The sequence below is a fragment of the Sebastes fasciatus genome, chromosome 15 (assembly GCF_043250625.1).
Source record: "Sebastes fasciatus isolate fSebFas1 chromosome 15, fSebFas1.pri, whole genome shotgun sequence".
NCBI classification, from domain to species: Eukaryota; Metazoa; Chordata; class Actinopteri; order Perciformes; family Sebastidae; genus Sebastes; species Sebastes fasciatus.
Window position 1 is genome coordinate 32,752,456 of NC_133809.1, and position 15,731 is coordinate 32,768,186.

The following is a 15,731-nucleotide window of genomic DNA, read 5'->3' on the forward strand; positions in this document are numbered from 1 at the left end:
CCATACAGCAGTCCATGTCCCACCTGGTCTGCTTGTCTTACAGGGGAATACCACTTATTAAGAATTCCAATATGTTATTTCCATGGCCGAGGAAAGTTCAATCAGTATTTGTGAACATGAGCTATTCTCTCTCTCAAAGCCAGAAACCAGAGAAGTAAGTCTCAAACTTGTGATGTCATCAGGTATAAAGTCTAGAGCTGCTCCATAGACGATGAATGGGAGGCTGATTTTGTGTTTTCCTTTTTATTTAAAGAACATTCTCCTGGGTACTCTCAGCGTCATCTAGAACATCTCTCCCAATTCATTGGTTGAATCCAAAATTCCATACATGCTTTTTAGTACGTTGAAACAGTATGTGAGATACTTGGTATATCCGACACCTTAGCATGGAACCAATAGTAGACAAATTGCATACTATTTCCGATGAAATATTACATTATGCAACGCTGGACAATACAGCGGCATAAATATCCCATAATGTAATACAGTAGTGACAACAACGTTCATAACGGACGTTGATGGACAGCTCTTCAACATCAATAATGCTTCAATGTAAGTGTAAGTAAAAGATTTATCTTTGCTCGGCGTAATATATTTATTAATTAATTCAGACTTCGATTCTCATAAACAGTCGTTTTGGTCACATGAGGTGTGCACGGGTTACCATGGTTACACGTCTTCAACCAGCAAGGAGGCTCTCAGGAAGTGACGACATAAATTACTGCTCAGTGCGTCCGAAAAGATACATACTACTGTTTATTCACACAAAAGTATGTTGAACAATAGTACACAATATTTAGTATGTAGTGCAGAGTATGTGATTTTGGACGAAGCCATTGCCTATGGAGCAGTTTCACACTTTATACTTGATGATATCACAAATTTGAGTTTATAGAAATCTAGTTTTTGGATTTGGGAGAGAGTTTTTCATGTTTACTAATATTTTGGATGGTCTTAGACCATAGGGATAACATATGAATTTTGTAAATGGGTGTGGTTCCCCTTTATAGCTGTAGGGGACGATTGAGCAGCCAGAGGTAACCCACATGAACCTGGGGGGAGTTTGTACAGCTAACCAACCACTGAGCCGCTGGCCATTGTGGTTGAATATTCTACGTTAAATCACTTTTTCACTGTAAAACTCCATGGCTTTTCTTCTAGGTGTTTGATTGGGTCAGTTTAACCTTGGAAGTTTAAAATTATTTTATTCCCGCACAGCAGGTTGGTGGAACTCTTTCCTATCATCATATTGCTATTGATCAAAGGCATTCATCCTCACAGATGGAGAGGAAGAGAAAAAGCTGCACACACTCGCTATTCATCAACATTTTTTATATCAAGCACCAACCTCCTCTGCTCCTTCTCTCTCAACCCTTTCTACCTTTTGTGGAGCTTCAGTAATGGGTACAGTGTAGGCTCACACTGTAACCCTCACACCCACTCAATCAAGCAACAAAACAGGTGACTGGATCATGTCTACTACAAGCATCATCTACACATGAATCCAGAAAGATGATCTGCTCAGAGAGGCATGGAGCTAATTCTGGAACACAGAAGTAAAAAACAAATAAATAAAAAGTATTAACATTTAAACTTGCCTCGTCAGTGTGTTTCACCATGTTTTATAATGCTTTGTGTATATCATTTCAAAACAATATTCAACTGATGCATTTTAGATCAAAATGTATGCTCAAGGTCAATGGGGACATTTGTTAATGTGACCCACAATATGGATTGGAAACTGTTAGGAAAAGGGCTGGCACTTTCAAAAAATACTTGGCAGGTGATTGGATGAACCATCTGTCGATCAAACTCTTGTCGAATCCAGCAAGTGTCTTATTTGACGAGGGCCCAGCGACAGACTGATAGCAGCCTTAAAGGAATACTTCACCCCCAAAATGACCATTTGTATATGCATTACTCACCTTGTGTTATCTTGAATTCTCAAAGAAAACTTCACGATGAACGTACAATTAAAAACAGAGAAAAACGTCTAGATGAATTGAAGTAAATGGGGACGCCTCTAACAACAGCAAAACTATATCAAAACATCTGTTTACAAACTCACACAACTTGTGCAGTATAATCCAAGTCTCATTTATCCAGTCGTATGATCAGTACTTCCCAAATACATGCACCTTCAATAAAACCTTACTATTTAAAACACTTCCGCATAAACTGTTGTTAAATGCGGCCCCCATCAAAAATTCTCTTTTTGATCTTCACAGTGGAGGCAAGCGAGAAAAACAACGTTTTTTTCTACCTTTAAGGTAGGGCCCTATAGTTTCTGTGATAACAGAATCAGAGACGCAATCAATAGTAATTAGAATTGAAAAAGCTTAAGCAGATTTGAAAGGGTGTAACATACAACATACACTGCTACTACCCCACAGCCTGCAGACACCACATCTTCTGGAACATATCCTAAAATAAGATATGATAAAATAAGATAAGATGAACTGTTAATAATCCTCGGAGGGAAATTCGGGGTGTCAAAGCAGCATCCTGAAGTACATGAGTCCAAGCCAGCATCTATAGATCCTGCTGACTGGCCAGCCCCGTCTGATGCAGTTGATCCATTTTGGCTTCATGCGCCACTGAGGAACTCTCATAGGAATGAATGGGAGCCTCCAAAGCTGTATCCTGTTCTCTTTATACATCCATGGCTGCAAGCTGTTTTCCCCCCAAAAATGCAAACTAATCAGTAATGGACTTAATGACTTGAAAAATACTCACAACCTGAGAAGATTCTAGGCCCATGACATCAAGGAAGGAACTGTTGACAAGGGCCAAAGGTGAAATGGCACTCCTGGATGCTGAAAGGGGGAGACGGCAAGTCCTGACAAGGTTGGTGGCCATAATTCAGTTGTTGGCAGAGCAAAATATTGCCCTTAAGGGCACCACAAGCACACTTCTGTTATGGTCCCAGCCATAACTCCAGTTTCCTAGTGTGTCTTTTCCCCTTTCCCAGTTCCCCTATCTGTCTTGTGTGGGTGTGCCTGGAAGGGTGTGTGTGTGCTCTCCTCCCATCTGCAGGTTCCCATGCTCATTCCAAACACGTAGCCGGCAAGTAATCAGTTCATCAACCACAGTATTAATACTTTGGCCTCTCGTGTTCTAAGTTTTATTACTAGTTCTGCTCGTGTTTTTGATCCTGTTCTAACGTGTGTGTTTTCTTCTTTTGTTCCTAGGTGCCCTGCCTGCCTGCCTGTTGCTAATATTGCCTGCCTGCCTGCGTGGCTCAAACCCCCAACCCCATTTGTGCCTTGAACAATTCCTCTGCACATTCTGGCAATAAAGCCTTTTGTTAATTTGTCATCTGCCTCCTGTGTCTGCATCTGAGTCTGCTTTAACTGGTCATAACAACCTCACCAGACAAATTGTGGTACCTTTCTGAAAGAGGTAGAGCTCATGGCCAAGTTCGACCCAGTCCATAAGCAGCATTTGCCATCCATACATCCCATTTAGGAAAAATTATTCAAAATTAACCGATTGATTGAATCAGTGGAAAGATTGTGGAGTATGAGGTCAATGGAATAAAACAATCCAAATACTTTTCAATTATTTGGGATTTGAGCCATAAAGAACAACTATCAGTCATACTATAACTTGAAATGGAGGACACAGCCCAAATAAAAGAACATTTTATGGGGTTTCTTGAGGTGGAAGAAAGCCTCTCGACCGTCATTCTGAAGAGACTAGAAGAGCTCAACATCCCTTGAAGGGAAGTCTTTTGACAATGGTGTCCAAGCCAGACTTTTATACAAAATCTAAGAGCTTTATTTGTGCCATGTGGAGCACATACGTTGAATCTGGTGGTAGCTGAAAAGCTCTGAGATGCTGCTGGCTAACTGCAGTGGCTTTTCACGCTGTTCTCTGCCTCCACTAAGTGATGGACCATCTTAAAAAGCCATGTCAACACAACACTGAAATCCTGAGGCCTGTATTGGGAAGCAGGATTTGGGGTTAGCGAGGTAACTTCAGGGTTAATCCTGGGTTTTCAGTCTTATGACGGTGGTTCATTTCTTACCGGGGTAGATCGGTAACTTATGCGGGTATTTACAAGATAACAGATCAACTCGTATAAAAGCACCAGCTACTGACCAATCAGTTCTCTTGGAAAATGGCATCACCATTTCTAGAAGATCCTGTGGAGTTAGGTGTGCGGATCATGAGAAGGTGAGAAGGTCTCTTAGGAAAACAAGAGTGTTCAGGGACCGGCAAAACCCTCTGGCTTTCCCTGATGATTACTTGCACGAGCGATATAGATCGTCGTCGGAGGGACTGGCATATCTGTGTCAGCTTCTGTAGCCGTATGTTGCCAGTGCGACATGTTGGAGTCGTTCACTTACACTGCCGCATACTGTATGCATTGCGTTGCGTTACTTTGCTACGGGTACTTTTCTGTTTGCTGTGGGTGATGCAGAGAACCGGAGCAAAAACACAGTCTGCAGCACTGTTCATAAGGTGGCACCTGCTTGGCCAGAGCTACTAGATGCCTTCGTTGTGTTCCCTGGCCACTTGCTCACTGCAGACAAGAGGTTCTTTTATAACATGGCAGGTAGGCATTAACCTACGTGACTACTTGATATATAATTAATGTAGACCCTTCAACGTATGCTGTTGTAGGCCAATAGTAAATGCCTACTCTTTTCATAGGGTTCCCCAGAGTGCTATGTGCCATCAATTGCATCCATATTCCCATCTCCACATGTCTGGGTGAGAATGATGCTGATTATATAAATCTCAATTCATTCCACATCCTCAATGTTCAGGTAAATCTCTGCACAATGCAAGCAATGCATTATGACTTGCATTACAAACATGTGTACAGAGGATGAGTGTATATATATATATATATATATTTGTTTTTATCACCTTTTTCTACAATTTTACCACTTTATTATTATTGATATTTCCTGTGATGTTCTCTTAACAGTTTCCATGTTTTTTACTTTATTGGCTTTTATTGTCTTGTGAAGCCCTTTGTAACATCTGTTTGAAAAGTGCTATATATTTATTATTATTATTATTATTATTATTATTATTATTATTATTATTCATACTAACGGCAAAGTGGCTTGGGTCAGTCCATGACTTCCGGGTCTGCACTGTGCCACAGATTTGAGCAGGGTATGGCCTCTGTACATTGCATATTCTTTATCTTTTTAAAAAGCATTTTGTGATACTGATCATGGAAAATATTTATTTTTATCTTCAGTGGAGTGCTGCTCGGTGACAGGGGTTACACCTGTCAGCCCTTCCTAATGACCCCCCGTCCTGACCCTGATGCAGAGCCACAAACAAGATTCAACGTGGCCCTTACCAAAACCAGGGTAGAAAGTACTTTCGGCATCCTAAAAGCACGTTGCACTTGCCTACTTGGGCCCAGAGTGGCCCAGACCGAGCTTGCCACATTATTACAGCATATGTTGTGCTCCACAATGTTGCACCCACCAGGAAGGAGAGGGCCCCTCCTGTACACCAACAACCCCCTCATGTTGTTGACCCCCATCACCCTCGACCACCCTATTGGCAGCGCTGTAGGAGAGGCCATAACACAGCAATTCTTTTCTTAAACACACACACACAGAACAGGCCTTTTTTCTTTTTATTTAGGTCTTTCTTTTTGTCTTTTGTTCTCCCATTCCTGGTAAAAAAGAAAATACATTTGTTTAATCTTTTCCCCTGCCTGGAAATATAAAACATATATATGTTTTGCCTTCGATGTCTGAAGTCGGAGATGCACTTCTAGAGTTGAGGGATGCCACAGATCCAGTCATACAAAGCGAGAGTCTTTGGCTGAAGAAATTGGATCATATCGCTTTTCAATCTGCACTGTGGTATTGTAGCGGTACCGATTCCCCAGATTTCAGCTGATCAGGAAGAAGCCTGAGAACCAGTTTCCAACCCAATAACACAGACATTTTTACTGGGAGAAACAAATCTCACAAGTGCCTTCACAATGAAAAAATGCCTCTTGATAATAAGGACATGTGTATAAAATGGGGTTTCAATGAAAATAAACCAATAAATAAAACAAAAAAAAATAAAGCCTGCGGGCGTTAGGTTATCATTAGGCAAACTCTTGTACGAGTAGCACTAGGTCTGCCCTGATGCAGTTAACCTAGTGGAAAGGTATTCTTTAATATTCACTCCAGTTCGGTTTCAGAATGCTCAAAATCGGCCCTCAATCAGAAAACAACAACAAAAACAAAAACAAAGACTGCAAAGAAGTCTCAAAAGGGCCCAAAAGACCAGAGATTCTGTCTGACAATATTTGCTAAAACAAGGTCCGCATGACATCGAGGAAGGATAAGAATGTCCTGGGTGTGCAATTCCCCACCTCTCTTAAGCCCTAAAGAAAAAGGCGTTGTCACACTCTGATTGGCCAGGAGGGGAAATGCACCAAGCTGATCTCACTTCTTAATTAGGAGCCGTACCCACGCCGTCCACGACAGGTGATCTGAATAAGCCTCCAGTCAACTCAGGGGAATCGTGACATTCAGCTAAAATGAATTGGGAAAAAGGGAAATGACAGCAAGTACCAAAGAATATGAGGGAGTGCTCCAGTGGGGCTGATAATGACCACAACAGAGCAGTTGTATACTACTAATAGGGTCATCATTTTTCCTAAATGTGCAAAGATGAACTTGGAACAAAAAATGAGAGAAGAGGAAGAAAAGTGAGGTAGCTAAACCCACTAATTAGAAGGGGTGTCTGTATACTTTTGGTCAACAAATATATAAAATATTGTTTAGCGCTGCTTTAAGTTTTCTCCCAACATGGAAAAGTGATTTAGTAATACCTATAAGAGACAGGGCTGGATGTGAAGGACTAGAAAATAATTAATATTTTTAAAATCCCAATGAAAGCTGCGAAACACACAGGCTCTAAAAGTGTAGGCTATAAACAACCTGATCTCATGGGAAGGCATATATAGCATGACACTTTAATGACATTCCGCGTGTGTTGATAAAGCATTTTTAGGCATCACGTGTCATTTCACACCACAGGGTTAACGCTGTGAAAAGGCTTTTCGAGGTTAAGTTTAGGCAAAAAACTACAGTAACGGCTGCAGTTAGGTTTAGGCATCAAAACCACCAGGTTTAGGGTTAGGGTTAGGGTTAGAAAAACATCATGGTTGGACTTAAACTAAGTGAAATATGTACGTAAACAACGTAACATAAGTACGGAAAAAAGGCACAAACGTCACTAATGTAACTTCAAAATAACTTGACACTTTGGGATACAAACACGGGTGTCATGGTTGAAAGTCCTGTGTTTGTTGGACCCTCCCACCATAAACAGTATTTCTCACTTTTTATTCTACATCACTAGCTCTGAGTGAAGCATATTCATGCAGATGTGTTTCCATTGCAGTCAGTACAGACATGGTGTGAAAATGACGCCATTGTTTTATTGCGCGCAAAATGAATTACAAATTGCCGTGCCATTCATACATATTTGGTGAGACTGGGCTGGTATAAACAGCCCGTGTTCACAACATTCAGTGTCATTTTCATTGTACAAACGTTGTAGTTTTAAGCCCAACCATGTAGTTTTTTTCCTAAGCCTAACTATAGTGGTTTTGATGCCGAATATAAAGTGATGCCAAGGGCGTGACAAAGCAGTGGTATGTGACAAGTTGGGATCATGGATGTATTAAGAGAACTGGATACAGCGTTGGAGGCGGGCTCCCGTTCATTCTTATAAAAGTTTCTCAGTGACGCATGAAGCCAAAATGGCTTGACTGCCGAGTGATAAAGTACCCGGATCATCTTGATAAAGTACCTGGATCATTGTGATAAAGTACCTGGATCATTGTGATAAAATACTTGTCTCATCCTCGTAAAGTACCCGGATCATCGTGATAAAGTGCCCGGATAATTGTGATAAAGTACCCGGATAATTGTGATAAAGTACCCGGATCATTGTGATAAAGTACCTGGATCATTGTGATAAAGTACCCGGATCATCGTGATAAAGTACCCGGATCATCGTGATAAAGTACCCGGATCATCGTGATAAAGTACCCGGATCATCCTCATAAAGTACCTGGATCATCGTGATAAAGTACCCGAATCATCGTGATAAAGTACCCGGATCATCGTGATAAAGTACCCGGGTCATCGTGATGAAGTACCCGGATCATCGTGATAAAGTACCCGGATCATCGTGATAAAGTACCCGGATGATCCTCATAAAGTACCTGGATCATCCTCATAAAGTATCTGGATCATCCTCATAAAGTACCCGGATCATCGTGATAAAGTTCCTCATCCATTGGGTACATAGAGCAGGCGCAGTAGTGTTTCTTTAACTCCTCCTCCCAGCCCTCGGTCTGGGTCTCATTCACATGAACGAAGGAAGGGAAATAACTCTGGATTCAGCTATTAGTGCATATTACAACTTTTAGGACCTAATGATTTAAATAAGGACTAAGTGTTCGTACTGGGGAGTTGATTCACCTGAATAAAGTGATCCGCTGAGTTACAGACGTCTCTTTCCCAATGTAAGTCTATGGGAAACTAGCACAGATCACTGGACTGCTCAGGGATGAAGTGAGAGGTAAATACTGATCTGTGCCCTCTGAACATGCTTGAGGCTGTGGATAGATGGATGATTATCACTGTAAGGCCCCAGCAGCAAGGATGAAAAGAAATGCCTGTAACGATAGAGGAGGGCTGTAACTTATAGGAAACTATAAAAGCACAAACCGCGGACGGCGTGTAAAACAATGCTGATAGTAAGAAAGAATGATATCATCTAAAACTGCCAGTCTGCCTGTATTATATTACAGCCACTTTTATATGTTTTTTTCTGTCTGAATCAGAAGCTGCTATAAATAGTTTCACTATTTGCAAGCGAGGAGCTTCAGATTGTCTTTCAGCTGTTTGGAATAATTTAACTAAACTAATTTAAATGTTCTCTGCCTGTCCAGGCAAGTAAAAAGTACATTTCTATGTTCTGACTCGTACAATTCCTGGTCAGTGTTTTTGTTTCATTAAGAGCGTAGCTGCTGTTCTCTTTGAGGCCCATATATTTTTTGAAATTGATCAGTGAATGTGACAATGGGCCACACAGTTCAGTCCACACTAACACAATACAATGATGCGAGTTTGACCCGCAGAAACCTGTTACTGCTGTAAAAGAAAACCAGCCGCGGCTGATTGTCAGAGTTAATATCTGTCAAGGCTGGCCTTGCTCTGTAAAAAGCAGCTTTTTACAGAGCAAGGCGAGAAAAAAATCACTTTTGTTATTGAAACGAAAGCATCAAACCCTACCCTCTGCAACTGAGCATGTGTTTGGATGTTAAAAGTAGAAGTTAGAATAGACAGACCGTGGTCTCAAAGCAGCAAAGCAATAATGAAGACAAAAAAAAACAATCCCACAGTCGGACCTGGGGAGCCTCCAAGTTTGGAAAACTGGCACTTAACTGCTAAATCAGAGGACTTAATTGCAACATAAATCGGATAAGTCGCTCACGTCATCTATTTTCAAAAAAATCCGCTGAGGGGAGAGGTGGAATACTGCAATCTTGATTCCAAGAATGAAAGCATCTTGTACGGTCCATCCACTTAAATCATGTTATTTAAATGGCTCTAGATCTAATCTCTAGATTCGTCTAGAAAGTCTGATCATCCAACACATTCTCCCAACTCGTCAAATACCGCCGCTGGGAAGGCAAGGGACTTTCTGAATGATAACATTGTGTGAGCATTTTTGATGTGGTTTGGTGATTATAAAGAGAGAGGGCGACAACTGAAAACGCCCTGTCGCCCCAGGTTCGACACTTGGTCCCAGAGACTTGCAGAAGGTTGGCACCAGCCTGAGGTGTCAGGAGGCATCAGGACGGGCGTGCTGGTGGAGGAGGTCAGAGAGGTAGGAGGGAACTAGGTTGTTGAGAGTATTATCCTGAAGTTTATCCTGTGTTTAAGCTAGAGGAGGTCATAGAGGACTGGGGTGATGTGATCGCTTGAGCGTCTACTGGTCAGTAGGCGGGCGGCAGAGTTCTATACGTGCTGGAGTTTATTAAGGACTTTGTTTGTGGTACCATAGAGGATATTGTTGTAGGGACCTGCCATTTCGGGTGGCAGACACAGTGAACTGTCGCAGGATCCGTGAGGTATGCTACCATTGGCCGTGAGCCAAGCTCAGTCCTCATTGGCCACTCTAACATTCACAACTAGGTGTGAAATTCACACAGAACAAAACCAGAGGAATTTCTTTGTTCCTCCTCTTTCCTCTTCACCTCCTCACCCAAGCTGACCAGCTGCTGGAGGCGAGCCACAGCTCTTTCTACTCTTCATCACAGCTCTCCAGACCAGAACTTGCAAAACAGTTCTGCTTCTGATCTATGGTCTGTTAGGAAACAGACCTAGCACACAAAGAACCAAAATGTGGAAGACGCGAGCGCCTGCCTTCTCACAGTTAGCACCAAGCTAACCAATCTGCACAGCAAAGACGACATCTTTGATTTGGAACCACAACTTCAACACATGGAATCACAAACCCTGTTCTTCCATGGTAACGTACTGGGCTTACCTTAACATTAACAATCGCACATGGCTGAGCAAGACTGTTCAACTTTGATTTCTAGAATGTACCTGTATTGATTTGGTTTAATGTTATTCATTGAGTTTGACTCTGGTGATTTATCTGTATCTGACATCTGGGTAGGTGGCTTCGCCACATCTGATGTGTTTAGTTTATGCTTCACATAGACAAGGTCTTGCATGCAAACTAACCATCTTTTCTAACCCACTGCATTATCTGACACACAATAAGATCACATACAGAAACTGTGAATTAGTTAAACATAAACATACAGCTTCAGATAATCTTAACCCCCACATCACCCCCCCTCTTTGTCCTTCTTGAGCACATGTGCTCAGAAGAACAAAGAGGTCATGTGATGACATGCTGACGGCCATCTTTGATTCCGCCATCTTTGATTCCGCCATCTTTGTAGTTTTACAGTGCTCGCCATTTTGGTCTGTAGGCCATTCAGACATTTTGAAACAAGACGCCATCTTGTTTCCCCCCCCCTCTCTCTCTCTCTCTCTCACACACACACACACACACACACACACACACGCACACACTTTGTTTGGTTTGTTTAGTTTAGTTATTTAGTTAGATTAATATTGTGTTTTGAACCTTTATTATCTTGTAAATAAATGTTTGTGGAATATACATGCTGGTCTCTTTAATGTTGCACAAGAGTGAATAATGCCAACCTCTGCTATGTCAAGAACTCCGATATCCTTCAACCTTTACTATCTATTTTGGTTATAGTTATTAATTTAATTATTAATCAACGTTCCAAATTGATAGTTTAGCATATATAATGAGACTATATTAACATTTTGGTCATTGGTCCCTGATTCCAGGGTGGTGCCCCGTTTATTATTAATGTTTATTATTGATGTTTATTGATAATCTTTATTAATATTAATAATTCTATTATTATTTATTAATTAATTTGCTAATAACCAAAACCTACTAAGTAGAATCCCTACAGTGTTGCAGTAGTCAAGCCTGGATGTTACAAATGTGTGAATGAGTGTTTCTGTTGGCTGTTTTGGTGATGTGGTTGGCATGGGACAGGAACGAGAGGGTGGGGTCACGGATGACTCCAAGGTTGTGGATTTGGGTGGAGTCCTGAGTGGGGAAGGTGAGGGAGTCTGGGCCAGTGATTAACCTCTTTTATCTGAGCTGTATTAAAACTCTACCTTTAAAAACTTCATAAAATGCTGTGGTGGTCTTTTTTCCGAATAGTTTGTAAAAGACCAGGCCTTGGAGTCAAAATTATACAATTTAGTGTTTATTTTATTGATTTTCTACTGTGCACAATGATAGAATGTGCTGATGCACAGGGTAAATGTCATGGCCAAAGGCTCCATTGTGTGCACATAGTAGTGTGCTCCTGTAGTGGATATCAGCAGTATTTTAGAGCCAGAGTCCCTTTCATGAGGTAGAAAACCCATTTGGCACACTTTGGGTATCCAAGTGGCCAAATGGAGAGTCCTCATGGTTCTATCCTGACTAAAACCTTTGTAGAATCTTTGTTCTTTGTGTTATTTATATCTGCTTTTGCACAGTTGTAGTCGTGATGGTCAGCATGAAATCAATTCGTATGTAATCCATGTAATTGTGAACCGGGAAGTATAAAGAGCGGCGAACACCACGTAGGGAGGAGGTCAGGGCGGATGGGTGGGTAACAGGATCTTTGCCCAGGAGACCGGTGCTCGTGTCACGTGTGAAACCAGAAGTCAAAGTTGATTTATTTGTCACGTAACTGAGTAGTTTTATTTTGAAAAGACTGTAGCGGAACTTGACATGTGCGTCACATGTTGCTGGACATTCGTAGAAAAACATACTAAAAATACGTCTTTAAAAGTCGTGCTGAGCTTCACAAGAAAAAGGGATATTCGTGTCTGTGTACACGAATCAAATAGATACAATTTTGTGAGTATTTCACAAACTACTGTGAGACTGTGTTATAAGTTTTTTAATAAACTACCATAAGCAAAGTAAAAGTAAAGTAAAAGTTTAATACAAATGGGATAATACAAGACAGTGTTATCAAAGTTATCCATTTTTGACGATATGCAAAGTATTAATTTTGAGATTCCTCAAATGGATTCATAGTAGTATTTATGTTTTTGGAAAGTCTTCGAGGTAGAAACCTGATGGTGCAAAGGAAGTGATGGTTTTACTCGTTCTAGTTTTATAAGAATAAACAAAGGGAGAACTTGGTGAATAGCAACAAATGAAAAGGTGTCACAGGAAGTCAAACTTCACCATCACATCCATTCCCTCGCCTGTGTGAGAGCTGCAGGGTAAAAGACAAGAAACTCATTGGTTTTCTTTTCATTTTCATCACAGGAAAAGGAATTTTATATTCTAAAACAAATGCCGCAGCCTTTCATGCTTCAACCTCTCAACCCACCCGCCTACCTCCCGTCTTTCCTTTCATGCAGCGAAGGCTCAAACCTGCACTCCCACAGCCTCAATCAAGGCCATGTTTGGCTTGGTATTGTCACTGCAGGTGGAAATCTGGATATTTGTGAACTACTCTTTTTACTTTTTGTGTCTATGAAATAGAAGAGACAAAAAATGCACTGTATCATATATTACAAAGGAACAAACTGTCCTCTATTGTTCACAGTCCCTCCTTCATCCTCCAGGGAGGAAAGAAAGGGGGAGTTTCAAATGAGCACCGTCCGCCCTCTCAGAGATCACAGTTTTCATGTTGAAATCACATGGGGGGTTCTGTCAATCACACACACAGAGGACAAAGGCTCCAATCAATAGAGAGGCGAAGTCCTTCCCCTAAAGTTGGACCCCATGGGACCTTATTTCGGAAAAAATATGAACGGTAGTCAACGGAGAGAGACAAATATTTTTTTTGATCCTGTTTTTGATCCTGTTTTATCCTCGTCCCTTACAAAAAAGAAGTTTACTTCAAGTTTATTTTATGAAGTAAATCTAAGTATAGTTCAAGTATAATCCCAAGTATACTTTATGTAATAAGCATACTAATATCAATGTACTAGTAAGTATAATGTACTTCTTGGGACTAAATTGGCCCACTTTTTAGTTTATAAGTATGCTTTAAATGTAAGAGTAGTAAACTTTGAGTACATAACTAGTTACATCCAAGTTGTATTTTGTACTGCAACTATAATATGAATTATATTACTAGTTATATACTTGTAGCCCACTTTTTAGTTTATGATACAGTTTAAAGTAAACTCTCCGTAAACTACTAGTTTAATAGTTTTTACTGCAAGTATACTTGTACGTTTTCTTTAAGTGAACTTATAGTACTTGAACAAATATACGGTAACTCTTCATTTTACAGGTCTGCAAATTTCATGGTAATTATGTGATAATTAGCAAGTAACCTATTATAAATTTCTTTGGAATTACTGCCAAATTACCCCAATATTTACCTCAACATGTATTGAAAATGACTATATTATAATAATTATATACTAACATTGCATATAATGGTTAAAATAGGGCCCTTAGGCTTGAGAAACGTCTGTGCGCTGCTCTTCATCGGAGGTGGAAAACCAAAACTAATAGAAGACACTTGTGATCAGGCACACATCTCACCATTGTGTGACTTATTGTCTACAGATGTAACCTGGTAGCTGATGTCATGATTTAGGGAGTTGTTTTTTTTAAGACATTTCAAATAAGTTATTTGCTAATTATTATCTATTTATCAGCAGACATGGAAATAAAGCAGATCAATTAACTTTGTATTCTTTTCCTGGAAATGTATTCAATAAATTATCAGCTATTTGGAAATAGCAGAATATAATTATTACATAATGTTTATAATAGTCAATTTTGATACATTTTGAGGTAAATATTGAGGTAATTTGGCAGTAATTCCAAAGAAATGTCTAATAGGTTACTTGCTAATTATGACCTATTCACCACGAAATTTGCGGAGCTGTAAAATGTAGAGTTACCAAAGATACTTATTCTTTTCTGTAAACTTTTCAGTATAAGCCGAGTATACTTTGTTAATTTTGTTAAGTGTATCTCTGATAAGGACATAAAAAGTAAACTGAACGTATTTTAAGTTTAAAGAAGTATACTAATAGGACATTTGAATAAACTTCTTTTTTGTAAGGGATCCTAACCAATTTGCTCTCCAGAGATGCATCATAATTTACCAACTCAGGAGAGAAAATATGTTTGTGGTATTCAGTTCCAACATCTTTATTGATTGTACCTGACAAAGAACAAAGAAACATGCTTCATGCACCATCACATAGTTCAACCCCTGATCAGAGCACTCTGGCTGAAACGTGTGTTTATGCATGTCATGACTGACCACACACAACATGTGCTGGTCTTGACCTTTGGCCTGTGCTTGATGTTTTCTAACATCTGTTGATTGGAGCTGTTGATGACTTCAACCGATCAGAGGCTTTATAATCCCTGGTAAGACGACCAAGCCGGCACAGCGGGAGGCTGGACGGCGCTAAAAATGGCAAACTGAGGAGCTTTGTAATCTGAGAGGAAAATTAATATGAGTCTGTGATGAAAATCTGTGAAGAGATGATCAACACTTCAGTTTATGTTGTACTTAGTGGTGTAAAATGATGGATAAACTCTGACCTCCAGTTGACGAGAGCAGTCTCTGGACTTTTTTCAAACCAAATGCAGATGTATAAAAAACCCTCTCTACTTCGTTCCCATCAAGATGTTGGTGAGCGCTTTGAAGCAAACACACATCTAGGGACTTTGTTTATGTCAACAGATGGAACCTTTGGCGATCAGCATGCAGAGCTGCAGACGTGTGTATATATGTCAGCAAGGCTTCAAAACACCCTCATCTTTTCTGTCAGTAACCTAAACATCCTGGTGAGTACACACGGCTGCAGGAGACACAAACACACACACACACCACCACCACCACCTCCACCTCCCACGGTGAGCAACAGCAGCAGCAGCAGCAGTAGCAGCAGCAGTAACAGCAGCAGCAACAGTAACAGCAGCAGCAGCAGGAGCAGCAGCAGCAGCAATAACAGCAGCAGCCAGCCAGCAGTAGTAGTAGTATTAGCAGCAGCAGCAACAGCAGCAGCATCAGTAACAGCAGAAGCAGCAGCAGCAATAACAGCAGTAGCAGCAGCAGCCAGCCAGCAGTAGTAACAGCAGTAGCAGCAGCAGCAGCAGTAACAGCAGCATTCAGCCAGCAG